The 19,362-nt window shown below is 35.4% G+C and overlaps 1 protein-coding gene and 1 pseudogene across 10 annotated transcripts in view; both read right to left on the reverse strand.

Annotated features, from left to right (window-relative positions):
- The window catches only part of ROBO2 (roundabout guidance receptor 2), an 800,464-nt gene that overhangs the window by 385,399 nt on the left and 395,703 nt on the right, over positions 1–19,362 (reverse strand). The window lies entirely within an intron of this gene.
- LOC138171175 (WD repeat and SOCS box-containing protein 2 pseudogene) lies at positions 14,546–18,159 on the reverse strand (annotated as a pseudogene).

A 19,362-nucleotide genomic window follows, 5' to 3' on the forward strand; every position in this document is an offset into this window, starting at 1 on the left:
TTATACTTATAATTGCAGTGTTCTTTAGAGTGATAACATGTGAGATCTCAAAATCATTCCACAAAATTTTATTTTCCAGTACATATGCTTTCTAACTGAATGTATATGCAAAATAACTTTTCTCTTCATTATTTTTTTATGCTATAAGCCTCTGAAACAACCTTTCTCTTTTAAATCTCACTTGATCAGATTGCATCAATAATATAATGGTTTCCAGCTCTGTGAACAGACAGGAAAATGCATTTTTCCATTACGTTTGCTATCCCTATTTAGTAAGATTCTTCCAGGTGCTTTAGCTTTTTCAGAGGAACAAACTAGCTTGTTCATGAAAAGAAAGTGGAATCTGGTGGCTTTCTCTCTCTTTTGCATCCTCTTCTAGAAAATTTAATTCCTATTTAGATACTGAAGCTTTTCTTTTTATTGGAAGCCCTAATCATTTTACATCAGGAAAACATTGCAAAACTAAGACATGAGAAAACAACAAGAAAGCAGCTTTTCACAAAGCAATGATTTTTCTAAATGCTCAAGTTTACAATGACAATTCAGGCCATTCAAGTATCAACCCATTTGCAATAGGAAAAATATGTTGTTCAGTTAAAAAAAAATAAAATTGGAAATATAGATGCATAATTACTTTTATTATTTGTTGCAAATTTTAGATGCAGGAAGTGAATTTTTTCACAGATCATTGTCACACAGATATTATATATCCTCATGATAAATACTGAGAAAAGTAAATACAGATATGCATATACATGTATGGAAAATAGTCTTGTCTATGTATGGAAAATCTTGAAAAATGTCTATGTATGAAAAATCTTGTCATGTATGGAAAATAGTACATAATGACTATGTGATCTTGTTTAAATCACTCAATTTCTCTGTGATCTAATTAAGTTTAAGATTATGATTTGTTGAGAAAGTTCTTGCCTGAACAGGAAGGAGTTTTCTTCCTGTAGTTTTCTAGGCCAATGAAATCACCGGTCCATTCCCCTCTCACACTACACACACACATAAACACACACAGATATATACACATATATTTGTGTGTATATGTACACATGATAACATTTAATGTATGTGTACACATATACACAGAGTATAAAGATATAAAATAGAAGATAATTTTAAAAAGAAAATGGAGACTTATGGATAGATATGAATACTAATTAACCAGATATACTCTATGCTTTTCCCTGTTAAAGATTTGTGTCTACTGTTTTGAAGAAAGACAATGGAGATGGAAAGGAACATTTTCTATTTCCCTCTTTGATTTGGAGCCTATGGGGGGGGGAAATTATGTGTCTTTTGGAAATGGGGACTGCATGACTTAAATATAGAAAATTCATGTAATTATATTTATTAATTACCTATTATGTGTTAGGCATCATCCTGGCTTCTAAGGATATAAAGACAAAAATGAAACAGTTCTTGCCATCAAGAATGTACATTGTACTAGAGCAAAGAATTTCAAAATTCTAAAATTAAAAATAAAGAAAAACTGCAAGGGAAATAAAATTCAATATATTTCTAATAGTATTTTTATTTTGCATTTAGAGATCTTATCCGAAGAGATTCTACCACCTACTTTTAAAACTGCAGATAAAACATCTATTGACGCTTTGCATTTATACTGAACTCTTTTATTGTGGTAGTTCAAAGGCATAAAGGGACTATATCAACATATCTAATTTATTCTTCAGAAAATTTGAAAAAAATAATGAATATTATCTTTTGATAGTACTGACTGAAAAGACAGAGAAGCTTAAATCCAGTGACAAGAAAAAAAATTAGAAAATGAGAATTTCTCACAGTTCAAAAATTCAATAGGTCATGTTTAATGTACTACTACTGCACATGACCCCAACCCACAAAATGCATAATAACTCTTCCATAAGTATTTAATGACTGATAAGTAAGAGGCTCACAGATAAATTTTTTTAATTTTTCAGGATTCTTTGATTTAGGATTTGGAGAGGAAGTTTTTGGTCCAACCTTTCTTTGTTATGCTTCACCCCATCTTGCCTTGGTACTAGGAATTTTCTTCAAGGAAGATGGTTAGTCAGTTCCTAAGGTGCAAAATGCAAGGTCAGGGGAGGGGTGCGTGTCATCGTGTTTTGTTTTGTCTTTTTGGGGGGGAAGGCAAACAAAGCCTACGAGTCCTTAAATTAGAGGCCTTCTAAATAAGTTATCAATCAATAAGCTTTATTAAAAGTCCATTATATGTCAGTCACTGTTCTAATCAATTGACATAGAAGAAAAAAAAATAAAACAGATCCTGCTCTCAAGGAACTTAAATTCTAGTTGAAAAGATAACAAATGTATAAGTAAATACACAAAGAATATATTTTAAAAATAAGCAAAAAGCAGCTGGAGAAAGGAAAGTGCTGGTCCTGGGATGAATCAAGAAAGGTTTCATTTAGAAGGCAGTGAATTTAAAGGACAAAATGCATTCTATGAAGCAGAAGTGAAGAGAATGAATTCTAGTTAGGAGGAAATGGGGAGGAATGGGAAAGGGACAGAAATAAGCTCTCATGTTGTACCTATCATGTGCTAAGAATGTGACTTTTTCAGTTATTAAAGAATAAAAAGATGGCTTTGCTGCCATGAGGGCTTATAAAAGACAAAGTGATCCTCTTTATCCCTTTTACCCAGAAAAGACTTTTCACAGTCTGAACATTATTTAACTTGCAATGTGTGTCTAGCCTCAGTTCATATTATTCTATTCTTCACTTACTGTCCGTTGCAACCTACTATCATCAGCCCTGCCTGAGACTTGGTTCACTGGATCAGACCTGATCTAATACTTCAGTGCCCAAACAGAACTTAAAAAAACAGCACTTCCATAAACCCTTCCCTTATTCCTCCAGCTTCTTGACCTCTCCCTCCTTGAATTTCTCACACCACATCATTTTGTTTTGGCATTTCATTTGCATGATCACATTAAACCTTGCATCAAAAATATGTGTGTATTTGTTTTGATCCTCCCTATGAGACTATAAACTCCTATTAAAGGCTCATACTGAATCTTATTTCACATGTGTGTCTCCAGAGCCCAGCATAGTACTTGTAGAGAAGGCATTTCCATTCAAATCAACATGAGTTTATCCCATCATCATTATTGCAGCAGTAACAGTAACAATAAAAATAATGTTCCCAAATTATAACACTGTAGGAGTACTTTTTTCTGAAAGCAATTCTTTCTCCAACATTTATATATTAGCAAATAAAATTAATCACAGTTTTATACTAATAATTTTAAGATTCAATAATATACCATAAATGAGTTTTAAAGATAAGTTCATGCTTAAAACAAAAAAAGTTATCTTGTATTTATCCAGGCAAATAAGACAAAACTATGAAATCAAAATTGTCTTCTTTATGGAAGAAACAACATATGACTGGTTGATTTTCTGTAGTGATTCAGAATGTTGTTGGTAGTACTAAAATTAATTTAATAAAGGAAATGCATTTGATCATTCATATTTATTATAACACGGCTGCCAAAGGAAAAGTGAAATGGCAAATTTAGAATATACTGCTTTACCTGTTGAGAATAACACACACACACACACACACACACACACACGAAATAATGTTGAGGTTTTAATAGAAGTCAAATTTACTTGAATATTACATACCGAGAGTGAATTTATGTTGGAAAACAGTCACTGTCACATAATGACATGGTTGCATGAAGATTTGCAAAGCATTTTATGAATATTAACGTATTTAATCCTCAGAACAATCTCGTGAGATAAGTTCAAAAGTTTTATAGAATAAGAAACAGACTCATGGAGGTTAAAAACTGTGCTGATAGTCACAAAACTATTACGTGTATAGAGGAAGATTTTGAACACAAGATCTCTCTTGATTTCAAATCCAATGCACTTTAAATCACACTGTACTTTCTCTCCAGTGTCATACACTCTCCTCTCCTTATGACCTATGGTAAACACCTTTTGACCAATTAAGTAGATAGTCAAATATTTAATTAACAGAAGTTACTGACATAATGTTTTCAATAATTAGAAATTCTCTAATTACATATATTGAAAAGATAAACTAACATTGTGTATGTGAGAAAAGCTAGAAGAAATTTTAGACAGCCGGACACAGAAAAGTCATTTACATTAGCTAAAAATGTCAAAAAGGATGTGACTTCATTAAACGGTGTGACATTCAGAATGGAAGAGATTAATGTATGTGTCACATACTCAATATATATTTTTATTTTTGAATATGATACTAAAATTATCTAATTTGTTATAAGCAATATATTTTTGCTCATAATAGTTGATATTAATTTTACTTTACAAATATTAATAAAATATCTTCAGTAAATATGGAACAAAGAATTGTTTTAATTGAAATCCATTTAGATCACAGAAAGGAAACAATAGAGACTAATTCCACAAATATGAAAGTCTCAAAAATTGTCCTCATATTTACTATCAAAATAGATTTACTACCAGCATATGTCAGAAATAATTAAGCCCTTTGAATTAGACATGGGGGTGGCATAAAACTTTGGAGTAGAGCCCTCATTGGATTTAGATGAATAGGAAAAATTCAGTTTTTCCTTTCTTAAGCAGCAGCAGATAGAATTTTCTCACTTATGTGCTTTCCAGGGAATGCTGTTGTAGTGTCTGGTAAAGGAGAGTAGCCCGTCAAGTTTAATAATTAAGAAAAAAATAAGTTCAGGGACATGCATATTTCTGAAACATGTTACTATATTACTAAAGAACATTTTTCTACAATTATAGGTTTATTAAAAAAAATCAAAACTTAAATTTAACTACCTAAGATATTATTCAGTTTTTGTTTTGCACTGACCTCACACTGAGTTTTCAGTCCAGGTGTTGAGAGGGCAGGGCTGACACATACTAGGCTTTCATGACTTTAATGATGCCCAGGGCTTTCATTTTCTTTTACACTCTGACAATGGAAAACATGGCCTCCTTATGTACAACATAAAACCTAATAAAGTATCCAGCTGTTCTTTCCCTGGTGATTCCTGCTGCTTCTATCTGAGGTACAGTAATGTCAAATTTTCATGAAAAGGGTTAGAGAACATGCTCTATAACTGCACTATACCAGAACATCCCCAGTACATTTGCCTTTTTTCCCCTTTGCGTGTCTTTATATATCAAATACGCAGACAGAAGCTTTATTTCCCAGTGGTCTAAACCTGAAAGATAATGCATCTACTTAACATCTAGCTGTTTTTACATTGCTTCTTTAAGAGCTTTCTTGTCACAATATTCCAGAGACTATCTTTTGTCTTCTTCCAACCTTTTTGCCTCTCAGTCGTTAACACCAAAACCACAAAAATGGCAGTTTCTGATTAAAATAAGAAAATAAAAAACTCATAGCATTCTTTTTCATAATGGCTTTCTAAAAGCCTGTTTAATTTGGATATATGCTCATTTATATTCTACAAGACTAGAACATGTATAAATATATGATTCACAAAAGAACTTATAAAATGCTTACTTATGTGTGTCATGTTTTCTTTTAATACTAAAATGAGGAAGAATTTCCAAGAGTAGAATTGAAGGTACATAAAGTACCTTGTGGAAGGGTCATTATCTCTTGTGGCTCTATTCCCCCTCAGAATCCTGAGAGCTATTTAAAATGTTAGGAAATTATTTCTTTTTTATCATTTAGTATGCTTTTTCATAAATAATTCATGAGCATGGCATTCCTTATTCATCGAACAACCATTACATGACCAGCAACAATCCACTGGCCTTGGCATTCAATTATATATAAACATGGAAAAATTTCGGGCTTAAATTAAATTAAAACATCATGTTGAAGAAAATGGATAAGTTGGTAGAGTTTCTTAGGATTCAAGACTGAAAGACAAACTTAATTGTATCACTTTTGATTTGATCTAGGTATTAAATGACAAGTACCCTTAAGATTAAAGGGAAGACTTGGTCAATTATGTTACTGTGGGCTCATAAACACCCCAAAATGCGATTTCCAGATGCCTGACCAATGATAGATTTATGTTTGAAATATAAAGATGGCTTTGTTTTTGGTGGGCTATTCCTTTGAGAATATATATCTCTGGGATCACAAAAAAATGGCAGTATCACTTTTTAGAACTATGGCTTCTCCTTCTTGTTCACATAGAAAGTCATCATACTTATGGCCTGAGCTAATGGGCCTAAAATTTTGCTCTCTCTCCACTAGTGTTGGATCAGTAGCTACTAATATGAAGCATTATTGACATAACCTCATAAAACTTTTTGAAACAAAAGCTAAAATAAATAAAATCAAATACATAAGAAAAACTAGTTACCAACTAGTGTGACATCAGACCAAAACTGGTACATGCTTGATGATTTCTCAAGAAACATTAAATCTCATTAAATATAGTATTTATTCCCCTGGAAATGGCTATTTGTTCACTTGGAAGATTTGTTTCTATTTTTTTCAGCTATTCTCAAAGACTTACATTAGAAAGGTAAAAATACCCTAACTCCAAAATTAGTGCCACTTAGTGATTACCCTCTCCCCTAAAATAAGAATTATAATCACTTACCTAATGGAGAAACGTGACCAGAATAATTCATGATCAAAGAGTAATAATATTTTCCCGAATCCATGTTAGATGACATAGAAAAAGAGAAAGAGTAAATTAGAATAATATTTTTGGGTGAATTCACTTTTATAAAATCATTCTATTGCTAACCCAGAGGAATGAACTGCAAACATTTTGTACCAGTCCTTATGGTGGAATAAGTAAAGAAATATCTGATAAATATATGTGCTATTATCATAACAAAATATGAATTGAGTGATCTTGCCTCTTATGATAGCAACTTGCAAAGGACATTTTTTGTAAATGACTTGAATCAAATCCTTATCTGAATATCAGCAGGCAATAGGCAGGAGTGGAAATTATACAATGAAAAGGAAATTGAACAATTCAGTTATATTTATGGAAAGCTTACAACTGGGGGCATCTCATTTGCCACCAAATAAAGCTATTATTCATGATGTGTAGCAACAATAGAGATTGCAGTTGTCTGGTATAAAATTTTTGCCAGCAGAGTGAACTGAGGCAAATAAGCAATTTTCAAATAAATGACTGTATGTGGAAAGATATGGGGGGAGGAGGAGGAACCAACCACATAAAATGTACTCAAGTTGCTTCACTTGCTTCCCCAACTACTACTTTAATATATATTATGATGCCTAAAGCCAGCAATTCATTCCTAGGTCATCATTCCTGATAAATATATGTTTTAGTTCCAAGAAAACACATACCAAAAAGGGCATAGTATTAATGCTTCTCTTCTACAGATTTAGAAATGACATCCATTTAAAAAGCATCTAAAGATATAAAACTACTGAGGGCTTTTATTTTCCTTTTCATTTTAATACACTTATTTGATGATATATTGACTGTAATTATGTTTTGTGCTTTGAACTTCTCTAATGTTTTTCACATATGGAAGGTGCAATCTACTAAAATTTCATCCTCAGTGAATAAGTACTGCAAAAGTTTCATTTTGAAGAAAATTTGGAATGAAAATGCTCAAGTTGTGTCTATACCAGAAGAATCAAGTTGGAAATTATATGGACAGTTCAAGCTTGGGGAGACATTATATAAGTAGCATGAATTTTCCTAAAGTACTGGAATTTACTTTGCCCCGTCAATCATATTCAGAAATATCTAGTCACTTTCTAAATACCCAATTTAACCAAAAAAGTATGAACTCAAGAAAGTAACCTATTTTCCTTGTTCCAACAACTTTCAAAATAAAGAAGGAAATTAGAATGTTCCCATCTATTTTACAAATAATAAAATGAAGAGAAAATTATTTAAGTATGTCTCTCATAAAAAGCAACTGTCTGTAGGCACAAAACAAAAGGTTTACTTGGAATTAGCCAGGTTATTCTAGCAAAATACAAGACCAAACAAAACATTTAACACATAATGATCTACATATCTCTTAATAAAAAAAATCTCAGCTTGTCTCAGTTTTCTGCTTTATACTGTGTAGACAAAGTCGAAAGTGATAGCAATAAGTTCTTGAGTTGCCAACATTTGCTATTAACCTCAAAGATACATTGAAATTAAAGTCCTTTGTAAAACTAGTTATATCTCCTCTGAATGTTATCAGATATTACAGATTCATGAGAAGAGTAGTGTTCCATTGAATTTCAGCTTCTAATTCATTCTCCCATTAAGAAAATTGATCAAGCATTTAAAAAATATTATAAGGGACTCACTCCCACATGTGAGCCCCCTCTCTTTGGGAGAATTTGCAAGTTCAATATTAGGCATACAAGACAAGAAAAGGCAGTGGGGGGATGAATAAAGTTTCTCCATATATTTCTATCATGTCTAAAAATAATCACCAATAACTAGCAACTCCTAATCTCTTTCACATTATCAATTCCTGTGATATTGAATCCCTAGTTGACCAAGATTAAATGGTCCCCTATTCAACCTTATCCCTCTTCCCTTATCACAGTCCACCTTAATGCCACTCTCCTCGTGTTCCACTCCAAATCTGCTTAGTCCTTTCTACAATGCCATCTAGAACACTCATTTTATAAGCAACAACCTTCCCTTCATTTTAGATTTCTTCATACTAAGTTCCTTTCATCTCTTGGCTCCCTTAAATGATACCACATCCTTGGCAACCCTTTCCATTAGCGGTTCGATCTTCACTCATCCCCCATCCTTCCTCTCCCCCACCCCAACCTCCATACACACATTTACTGGTTCAGGAAAGGGAATTGGCATACTCCCCACTCCTCACTTCCAGTTCCAGAATCTCCTCTGCTACTATCATTCAGCAATCTCTCCTCCTTTGAGGTTCACTCATCTAAATTTATTACTCAATCTAACTTCCGGTAGCGGTTATCTATCACATTCTACCTCATCCTCCCTCCTTTCTCAAGGAGTTCAGTATATGACTGCCAATTTTCCACTAGCCATTTCTTTCCTCGTTTTAGGAGACTTCAACCTAAATGGTGATGTTACTTCAATAACCCTAACCTTTCAGTTCCTCTATTTCCTTAACTGCAGTAACATAGTCTTTTCTCCATTCCACCTCACCCTAAGACAAAGATTGTCATACATTTGAATCAGGGATGGAGAACTAGCAGCCTTGAGGCCACATGTGGTCATTTGGGACCTTTATTCTATTTTATTTACACTATTTATACACTGCCTTTCTTCATTGCCCCCCCCCACCTTAAGTGTGGCCCTTTGATTCCAAACTTCAAAGAATAAATTCCCTTAATAAAGGGATTAATTCATTAAAACTTGGTCTCAGTCCAAAGACCATACTCAAGGATCTAGAGGGCCATATATGGCATTGAAGTCACAGGTTCCCCACCCCTGAATTTTTCCACTGCTTCATCTGATTATAACTACTAAATATTGCCTTTTCCTAGGCTTTATAACTACAAACATATGCTTTAACCTTACCATGTTCTTCAATGTTTTCCAATTCCCCTACACGTCTCTTCTCTGGCTTCAATTTGCTTCAGTCCCAATTTTCTTCCCTTGACCTTTTAGTTAATCATTTTCAACTATCTACTTTTTTATACTCTCAAATACCTTATTCTCTTTTTCTCAGGTCTAACCAATGTTGGAGTGTGAATCACTTCCACAACTGCCTTCTCTATTCCTATTCAGAAGTTGCTAAATGAAGGAGAAGGAAGTAACACATATTGGATGAGTCAATCCACTACAATGTGCCTGGTTCATCATGATAGCAAGACCATATTGAGTCTCTATCTCATTCTCCACAAATCTGCTGCAAAATGTTTCTTTTCTCTTTAGGTCTCCCTATGCCACCCTGCCCCCCCTACCCGTACAATCATCTCAGGCCTCTGCTTCATAGTTTACTAAGAAATAGAATTCATTCACTATCAGATTAATCTTCTTTGCATCTTTGAAAAACATTCTCCCATCTTTTACTCTGGTCTCTGATAAGCAAATGATCCTTCCTTTCCCCAAGGTCAATACCTCAACATATTTCTTTGATTACATCCCCTCCTATCTTTTTCCTTAGATAGCCCATTCTATCCTTCCCTGTTTTTAATCTTGAATTTCTCCCTCCCTATTGATCCCTTCTCCTCCATCTACAATCACATCAAAACTTCTCTTATCCTTAATGAACCTGTGCTAGTCCCTGCCTGTAGCTGTACTAGTCTTGTCAGTCTCCTTTCCTGGATCATAATATACATCATGGCCTCCAATTGTGGGTATATCACAGTGCTCTGTCTAGCATCTCATCCTCATCTTTCTCTACACTCTCATTAGTGGGGAGCTCATCAGGCAACCCCCACCCCACAAACTTAATTGTTATTACTAAGCACATGATTCTTCCACATATTCAGTTCCATTCTCCCTTCTGAGCTCTAGTGTCAAATCAGTACATGACTGCTGGGGATTTTAAAATTAATGTACTACATGAATCTCAAATTTGATATGTCCAAAACAGAATTCATTATCTTTCTTTCCCATTCTCAAATCCCATATTTTTTTTTTCCCAAACTTCTCTATCTCTATGGAGGGTATCACTACATTTCTATTCATTCTGGTTCATAATACTTTATTTACTCTGGTTAACAATATCCTCAACTCACGTTTCATCATCCATCATTATATGTTAATGCATTTTTTTTGCTTAATAGGAAGATCTTTACTATCCACTAATAGGCCCATGTGACCTGCTTAAGTCACATGGAAACCTAAGTCACATGAACCTCGGTCATGAGGGTTGTGATGACTTCTGACCCTGAAGAAGTATATATATATATATATATACTCTGAGGTTAGCATTTTTCTTTGGGGTTCACCCATGGGAAAAGTGTTTATGTGATGCAGCCAGATGAGACTCTGGGTAGCCATTAAGGCATTAAGGAGCCCGCTCGCCCCGCCCCAGCTTTGAAAACCCAGATGTTGGTGCTTCTCTCTCTGGAAACTGTATGCATATAATGATCAGACAGTGGAATCTATCTGTTGATCTGTGCTGTATGTATTATTTGGTCAGATCATTAGAAACACTCTCTGTCGGTCTTTATGCTATTATTTCTGCTTGTAATTTCTGTTTGTAATTTCTCTAAAGTTCAGGGTGCTGACTTTTCCCCTTGAACTAAGTAAATCATATATATATATATATATATATACATATATATATATGTGTGTGTGTGTGTGTGTGTGTGTGTGTTTATGTACAATTTTTTGATTAAAGTGACATTGTTGACCCCTTTTGAGTTGCTTTCTTTTAGAAAAGCAGATCAAAGAACCTGTGCTAGCAGCCTTCCTGTGTGCTGGTGCTACTGATCTTACACCCCCAAAGGAGCTGCAAGTAACATTGCTGTTCCACTCATATTCAAAAAATGGTTATGTTTTGTGATTTCTACCTCTACAACATCACTAACATCTATCTCCTTCACTTCATCTGCAAAGTCACCACTCTAGTTCAGGTCCTTGTCACATTTTGCCTGGACTAGTGCCTGGCTTTGGCCTCCCTGCTCCAAGTCTTTTATTAATATTCCATAATCCAAATAGCAGCCAATCTGATTTTCCTAAAAAAAATTAAAGCTGATCACATAGACTTTCTTAACATATTCCAGTGGTTTCCTATTGTCTCCAGAATCAATATAAACTCTTATATTTGAATCTAAAAACCCTTCACAGCCTGGCCTCCATCTACCTTTCATAGATATACATATATGTACACATATATGCACATGTACACATATATGCATAAATGCATATATGCACACACATATGCATGTATGTGTATAGGTATATACATACATCTATACACATATACATATATCCAATTTTTCATTTCACATATTACTTTATTATGTTTAGATCATAATAAATTACAAAATCACTTTTGGGGGGAGGGGTTAGACCTACAATTTAACTGATACAGGGAGTTTTTGGAAGTAACAATGCAGCTATTCTAAAACTTAGATTCTTAGAGAATTGACTAGGGACAGTGACAGATTAAGTGACTTGCCCATAATAACGAAGCCAATATATCAGACATTAGACTTGAAGCTGCATCCTCCTGCTAACACTGAAACTCTGATCTTATTAACTTTACCATTCTGCCTTGCATAATAATACACAGAATAATACAAGGGAAAGTTTATGCCAAAAAAGTACATAGACTTTAAAATTGTTTAAATTAAAAGTTCTAAAAATGAAGATAAAAATAAAATGATTAAATAGGAAGAAAATTATTTGGTTCTGTTTATGGCAAGTCCATAATTTATTTAGACATGTACACTCAGAGCATTCTCAAAAACAGAGCTATTTTATTTTATTATTCTAAATAATTTTACTTTATTATTCTAAATATGTCCAAATTTAAAATGTTTATTGAAAGATTTTGAAAATTTCTTTTGTTTTTTTACTATATTAAATGAAAACTTGCAAAGAAATAATACAAAAATGATCATTGTATCATTGCTTCGTTGCACTGCAGCCATATAAATCCCCATGTTTTTCATCTCATTCTTACATTTCTTCAGCCTAGTTATATTAAATGTCTTACTTTTCATGAAATTCATCTGTTCCTTCTTTTTTCTGTTCTAAATTTATACTCTTGTTGGAAATTTCATTGCTATCTCCATAGCAATCAGAAGTAACATCAAAGCCAAATCATAAAAAGATTCAAATTAGAACTAAGTAGAGGAAAGAGATAAATGGCAAAATATAATGTTCGTCCTAATGTCCCAAACAATTCAATGCAACAATTTATTAAGCACCTACTATGTAACTTAAAAGTGATTAATATTGTGGCTATAGTTACCCATGATGGGAATGCTTACTGGACCTGTGATTCATGGTGAGGAAATTCTACCACTGAAGTTTGGAACGTTCTTTTCAAATTAGTGTCTTAGTGTTTTAGGCACTGACATGGTTAACTGACTTGCCCAAGGGCACACAGACAGTACAGGGTCAAGGCAGGGAGGAACTTCAATTACCATCCCTCTTGAGAATGGAGTAAAAATACAAAAATCATCATTGTCAGGCTTGTGCAGTTCCACCATGAGAACGTAAAAGGAACACAAGAGCAGATTAGGTAATTAGAATTAATAAGTTCGGATACTGTCTGCAAAGATCAATTTAACTACCGTGTTCAGTGATCGGTGACTTGATTCACCTTTAGAGGACCTCAACCACATATGTACTAATTCTCTTGAAAAAAAAAATGAAACCAGAATATAACCTTTTAAATCATTTATACATTACAATCTTGAATTTTCTTCAAAGCTTATTTTAGGCATCACATGCTTGGAAAGCCCATCCTGATAGCCCTTAATTAATGGTCCCTTCACTTGTTCCTTATGTTACTCTGCTTCTTATCTACTCAAATATATCCTTCAGTAGAATGTATATTCCTTTGAGAGAGTGACTATCCCATTTTTATATCCTTAGCTTACAAAATAGTGACTTAAACATAGTAGGCATGTAATAATTCTTTGCTGAACAACTGAAATAGTTGAAGCTAATGATAGGAATAGCTTACAGGTCCTCAGAAACATGAATGATGGAGATTAGAGAATTTACTTCCTCAAGACACAAATGTTAACCAAAAAAATATTTTGTCATCTTGCCTTTCAATTTTTAGGATATACAGAAGCAAAGAGACCTTTAGACTGCAGCTTGTATTCTCCATCTTTAGCTGAGAATGAAAAATAAAGAAATTATGAAGAACTTGATATCGAGAGAGAGAGATACAGAGAGAGACAGAGATACAGAGAGAGAGAGGGGAGAGAGAGAGAGAGAGGGAGGGAGGGAGAGAGAGAGAGAGAGAGAGAGAGAGAGAGAGAGAGAGAGAGAGAGAAAGCAAGAATGATGGACGTGGAACGAAAGCATGAATTTAAATCCTTCAACCCTTCCCCCTTAATAAATTATGGAAATAAAGGAAAATAATTTAAAGTTTCCATCTTTGAAACATTTTTTATTACAAAGGAACCAAAGTATGTGTATTACCTACTTTATAAAACAGTTTTTGGATAAGTGCTTTATAAAATTTGAAAATGCTCCATTAATGAATTTCCATGATATCTGTCCAATATAACCTCACAAAGAATTAACAAGCCCCAAAGAGCCTGATGACCCAGCTTAGCAAATATCAACAAAATCAAATATAAATGGCAAGAGGAACAAGACAGAAAGATTTGGTTCTCTCAATCTCTTTTAAAACAAAGTTTCATTAATGTCTTCTCATTATATCAAAATAATTTCCCATCTTCTTTGCAAATTGATCACTCCCTCATGACAAAAAAATAATTAATAAGCCATTAATTATGACAAGGTTCATGATAGTCTGTTCTACTAGTCCCCTCCCTCTGTGCCATTAAGAAGGAAGCATACATTATTGTGTATTTCCTAGAATATACATTATTTTTTCTTTCTCTTACTCAGAGTTCAATTTCTTTTGAGAATCTGTTCACTTTTCTTGTATGTATTATATTCATTGTTCTCTTGATTTTACTAATTTTGCTCCACATCAGTTTAAACAAATTTCCTATGATTCTCTGAATACCTTATATTTGTTATTTCTTATTAACAATAACATTCCACTCTATTGTTAGATTATCAGCTAACTCCCAATTGATGGGCACCCACCTCCTTTGCAGTATTTATAACCATAAAGGGTGCTGCAAGAATGGTTTGGCATATATATAATTTTTTTTCTTTGATTTCCTTGTAGGTAGTATTCTAGGATTTAAGATTCTAATTGTAGTAGGATTCTAAGATTCAAGAGTATAGACAGTTGATTAACTTTTCTTACAAAATCTAAAAATTAAAATCCAGATGAATAGGAGGTTATGTGTGGCAGCTATGCACTTTACAATTCTATCATTACTGTATAATAATAATAACAGTGCCTGGAATATTGTAGATGCTCAATAAATTCTAGATGAATTATTGACTGCAACAGTGTGCCTGTCTTCCAATAAATGCTCCAATGTGATCTGTTCTCAATTATTATCATGATTCCCAAAATGAATGATATGAGGATTGGAAATCTCATGTTATTTTGATTTGCACTTTTCTTTTTTATAATTAGTGATTCTGAACATGAATTCATGTTATAGTTTACATTTTGGAACTCTTCTTTTGAAAATTGTTTATGCCGGGGCGGCCAGGTAGCACAGCGAGTAATAGCACTGGCTCCAGTGTTGAGAAGACCTGGAGATCGAATCCCGGTCTCCGACCCTTAGCACCCACCCAGAAACACCTGGCCATGTAACCTTGAGCAAGTTACTTAACCCCAATTGCTTAGGGGCAGCCAGGTGGCTCAGCGAGTAAGAGCACTGGCTCCAGTGTCGGGATGACCTGGATCAAATCCGGGCTCAGATACTCAGCACCACACCCAGAAATAATAACTGGCCATGTAACCTTGAGCAAGTAACTTAACCCCAATTGCTTTAAAAAAAATTGTTTATGCCTATGTATTGGAGGGTGATTCTTGATTTTATACATTTATAGCAATTTTTGCACATTTTGCATATCAGACTTTTATCAGTGATATTTGAGGCAAATACTTTTCTCCTCTTTTGATCTTCCTATTTTTCATTGATTTTAATCCCATAAAATATTTTAATTTCCTTAGGTAAAATTATGTATGTTAGCTTTAAGTTCTCTGTTTTCCTTTTTTTCTTTTTTAGATAAGAATTCTTTCATTAGCCATAGTTGGGTAAGGGACCTGATGTTGTCCTCTTCCACTTTCTTTTTTTTCCTAAATGGGGTGACATACTATTAAGGTCACGAATTCATTTTGAGCCTATTATGGTAAAGAACAAATTATTGTTTTTATTTACTGATCTCATACATGTGTTATAAAAATGCCAGTTGAAACAATGAAAAACCAGATGCCTCCATACAGCTATGAAGTTCCATGTATGGCTGTTTTGGTCACATTATGGTTTTCATCTACCATTGAGAAAAACAAAATTGTACCTTATACAGCTTATGCTTAGAAAGCACAAATAAATATGTTGTTAATGGTAAACCACTGAAAAACCAGTAGCAACGACAAAAGTCATGCAATTAGAAATGCACCCTTATTGTAATCTTACATTGTTTCCTCCTTTACATGCACGCCATTATTTTAAAAGCCAGTCATAATGTCTTCATCAGTCCACACCACACCCTTTGATTAAAGAGCTTGTTCATTCAGCTAAGTTCTGATGATCACTCACACCCAAGGACCACCCCCCAACCCCACTAAAGCTCTGTCCTGTTTGTCAAAGTCAAAAGCAGAGGAAAAACAATGACAAACTTGACTTTATAAATGAAAAGTATTTGCACTTGGCTAAACAAAGGCATGGTCCCCGAAACGCTGAACCAAGAGCAAGAGAACAATTTAAATGTTTAGCTACCACTGCTTTTAAGGACTAAACTGAGACCAGTGTTGGGCAGAAGGCGGATTTCCCTGTGAGGGAAATTCTGCTTCTTTCCTTTATCACTAAAGAGAGATCGAGGCCCAGTTACTTTTATAAGCAAAACAACATTCTTAACTGCACTTTGAATCAAGACACCGAGAGAATTAAACTGTGCTGTTAATAAGTAGACAACTTAAACGAAGGCTCTGTAGCCACGCCATGGAACCTCTTCCTCTATTGCTGCATTTTGAACATTATAGATAAAAAGGTCAATGACCAGTCCCCGCCAGGATAATTTTCCCTGCTACAGTCTATTAGCTGCATGTTTACAATCCAAAGCAATTCTGCTTCAAAGAGGAATCACAGCTTATAAACCTGTCTGGTTTTCATTTGATGACTTCAGCTCCACCTTTGCCAGAAAGGTTAATCTTGTTCTTAGGAGTGAAGAGGTCTTCTCTTTTTGGCTTTTGGGCAGAATGATGGGACTCAGAAGGTCCTATATGTGAGAAACTCTTTCATTTTCTTGGGTATTGGCAGTGCTAAGACTTGGTAAATTGAAAGGAAACTCTGAAGGGCTTTCCGACGTAAGTGCTTTAGTGATGCCAGGACCCTGGGTGCTCTCCGGAACTGGACGTGGCCATCTCTTGTCCCTGTGGCAATGATTCCACCATGTGGAAAGAATGTGCAGCAAAGACCATTGGTCATAGGAGCGAATGCAACTGGAGTTCTCAGTTCCAAAGCCCAGATCCTGAGCAGTCTGTCATCTGCCACTGTAGCAAGGTTTAAGCCTTCTGGAGAGAAGCGCACTGATCTCAGTGAGCTGGCATGGACATCGCGGGTATAATCCAACTGAGAGTCTAACATGTGCTGAAGGGTCCTCAGTTTCTCTCCAGTGTAGGGATCCCACATGATGACACTGGTATCATAGGAGGCTGTGACAAGCAGTGCAGAGTCAGGGGAGAAGTCACAGGAAACCACACTGACTGCTCTGATGCCCCTCCAGCTCGTGTAGGACCGCATGCTCCAAAGAAGAACAGACTTTTCTCCTGCTGCAGAACACAGCATGCTGCAGTCTGGGGAGATGGAACAGCAACAAACCCACTGCACATGGCCAGACAGCACCTGGATCTGTTTGCCATCTTTATTTAGGTCCCAAATTCGAAGAGTTTTATCCCTAGATGCAGAAACCAAAATCAAGTTTCCACTAGGCATGAAGCTCAGATCTCTCACCACATCCTGGTGGCCAGACAGATTCAAAAGTAGTAGCCCTGTTTGCACCTCCCAAATTTTGATCTGCCCATCATTGAGTCCGGTTGCAAGAATAAGGCAAGAGAAATCTAGTGCTGGGGGGCAGACACGTGCCCAGAGCTTTCTACTAGGTAGTGATGGCCACGGGCTGAAGGCCAAACCCCAGACAATCTGACCACAGTCCAGCTTCTTTTCCTTTGGGCTGCCTCACCCCTTGGGATCTGTTTTGCTGCTTCGGCTTTTAGGCTCAAACCCTCTGGGGATGAACTGTTCCTCTAGGGAATGAGCTTGACAATACAGTGTCCTTGAGACCAGGCAAACCAGGAACCATCAGGGGAAAAGGCAACACCCCAGGTCTCACAGCTGGATTTCCAATCAAATTGGTGCGGGCGCCCTGGCTTCAGCTCAGTCAGCAAGAGAGGAGCCTGGCCTCCATGCGGGGCTGGCGCTGGGCCCGGCCGCCGCCGCTGCTCCTCCTCCGCGGCCCCCTCAGCGCGGGCGGCCCCTCATGGCGCAGCGTCCCCGGCAGGGCCCTCCGCGCCCGCCGGCTCCACTCCCTCCCGGCCCCGCCACCCCTCCCGCCTCCGCGGGAGCGGCCATCAGCTCAAGAACAAATTATTTTGATTTTAACTTAATCTCTGCCAAACTGTTTTTCAGTTTTCCCAAGTTCTTGTCAAGTAAGGAGCTTTTCCCTCAAGTTATTTACATTTTTGGATTTGCTGAGAGCTAAGTCATAGCCCATTACTGTTTAGAACTTAGTATTACTTAGAATAGTTAAAATACTCAATTTGGAGAGCAATTTGGAGCTATGCCCAAAGGGCTATAATTCTGTGCATACCCTTTGATCCAGCAATGCCACTGCTAGGTCTATATCCCAAAGATATCCAAAAAAGGGGGGAAATGACCCAATTGTACAAAAAAGTGTTTATAGCAGCTCTCTTTGTGGTGACTAAGAACTGGACATCAAAAGGATAGCCATCAATTGGGGAATGTCTAAACAAGCTGTGATATATGATTGTAATGGAATATTATTGTGCTGTAAGAAATGACAAGCAGGATGATTTCAGAAAAACCTGTATTTAGATATATTGATGCATAATGAACTGAACAGAATCAGAACATTGTACACGGCAGTAGCAATATTGTTTGATGAAAAACTGTAAATGACTTAGCTATTCTCAGAAATATAATGATCCAACAAAATCCCAAAGGATTAATGATTAAGCATACTATCCACCTCCAGAGAAAGAAGTGATATGGACTGAATACAGACTGAAACAAGCTATTGTTCACTTTTACTTTTATTTTTTAATTTGAATATTCTTTTACAAAATAACGAATGTGGAAATTTTTCCATAATTGCACATGCATAACCTGTAGTTATAGGTTGCTTACCATCTCAGGGATAAGGGAGTGGAAGGAGAAACAGAATTTGAAACTCAAAACTTTAAATAAAAATGTTAAAAATTGGAGGAAAAAATAATAAAAATTATTAAAGTTCCAGAGAATATTTCAAGATGTCAGAAATAGATACAAAAATTATATGTAGAATATTACTTTATAAAACCCATTTGATTCACCTGATTAGTAGATAAAAACTCAGGATCTGCTGCCAAACAAACAGCAGCTTAATTACTTGACCATGACAGAATAACTTCTTTGAGTTATACACATACAGAAAAGATATTCACAGTGTCATCTACAAGA

The sequence above is a fragment of the Petaurus breviceps genome, unplaced genomic scaffold (genome assembly GCF_028583685.1).
Source record: "Petaurus breviceps papuanus isolate PSGF00001 unplaced genomic scaffold, PetGlider_PUasm1.0 419, whole genome shotgun sequence".
NCBI classification, from domain to species: Eukaryota; Metazoa; Chordata; class Mammalia; order Diprotodontia; family Petauridae; genus Petaurus; species Petaurus breviceps.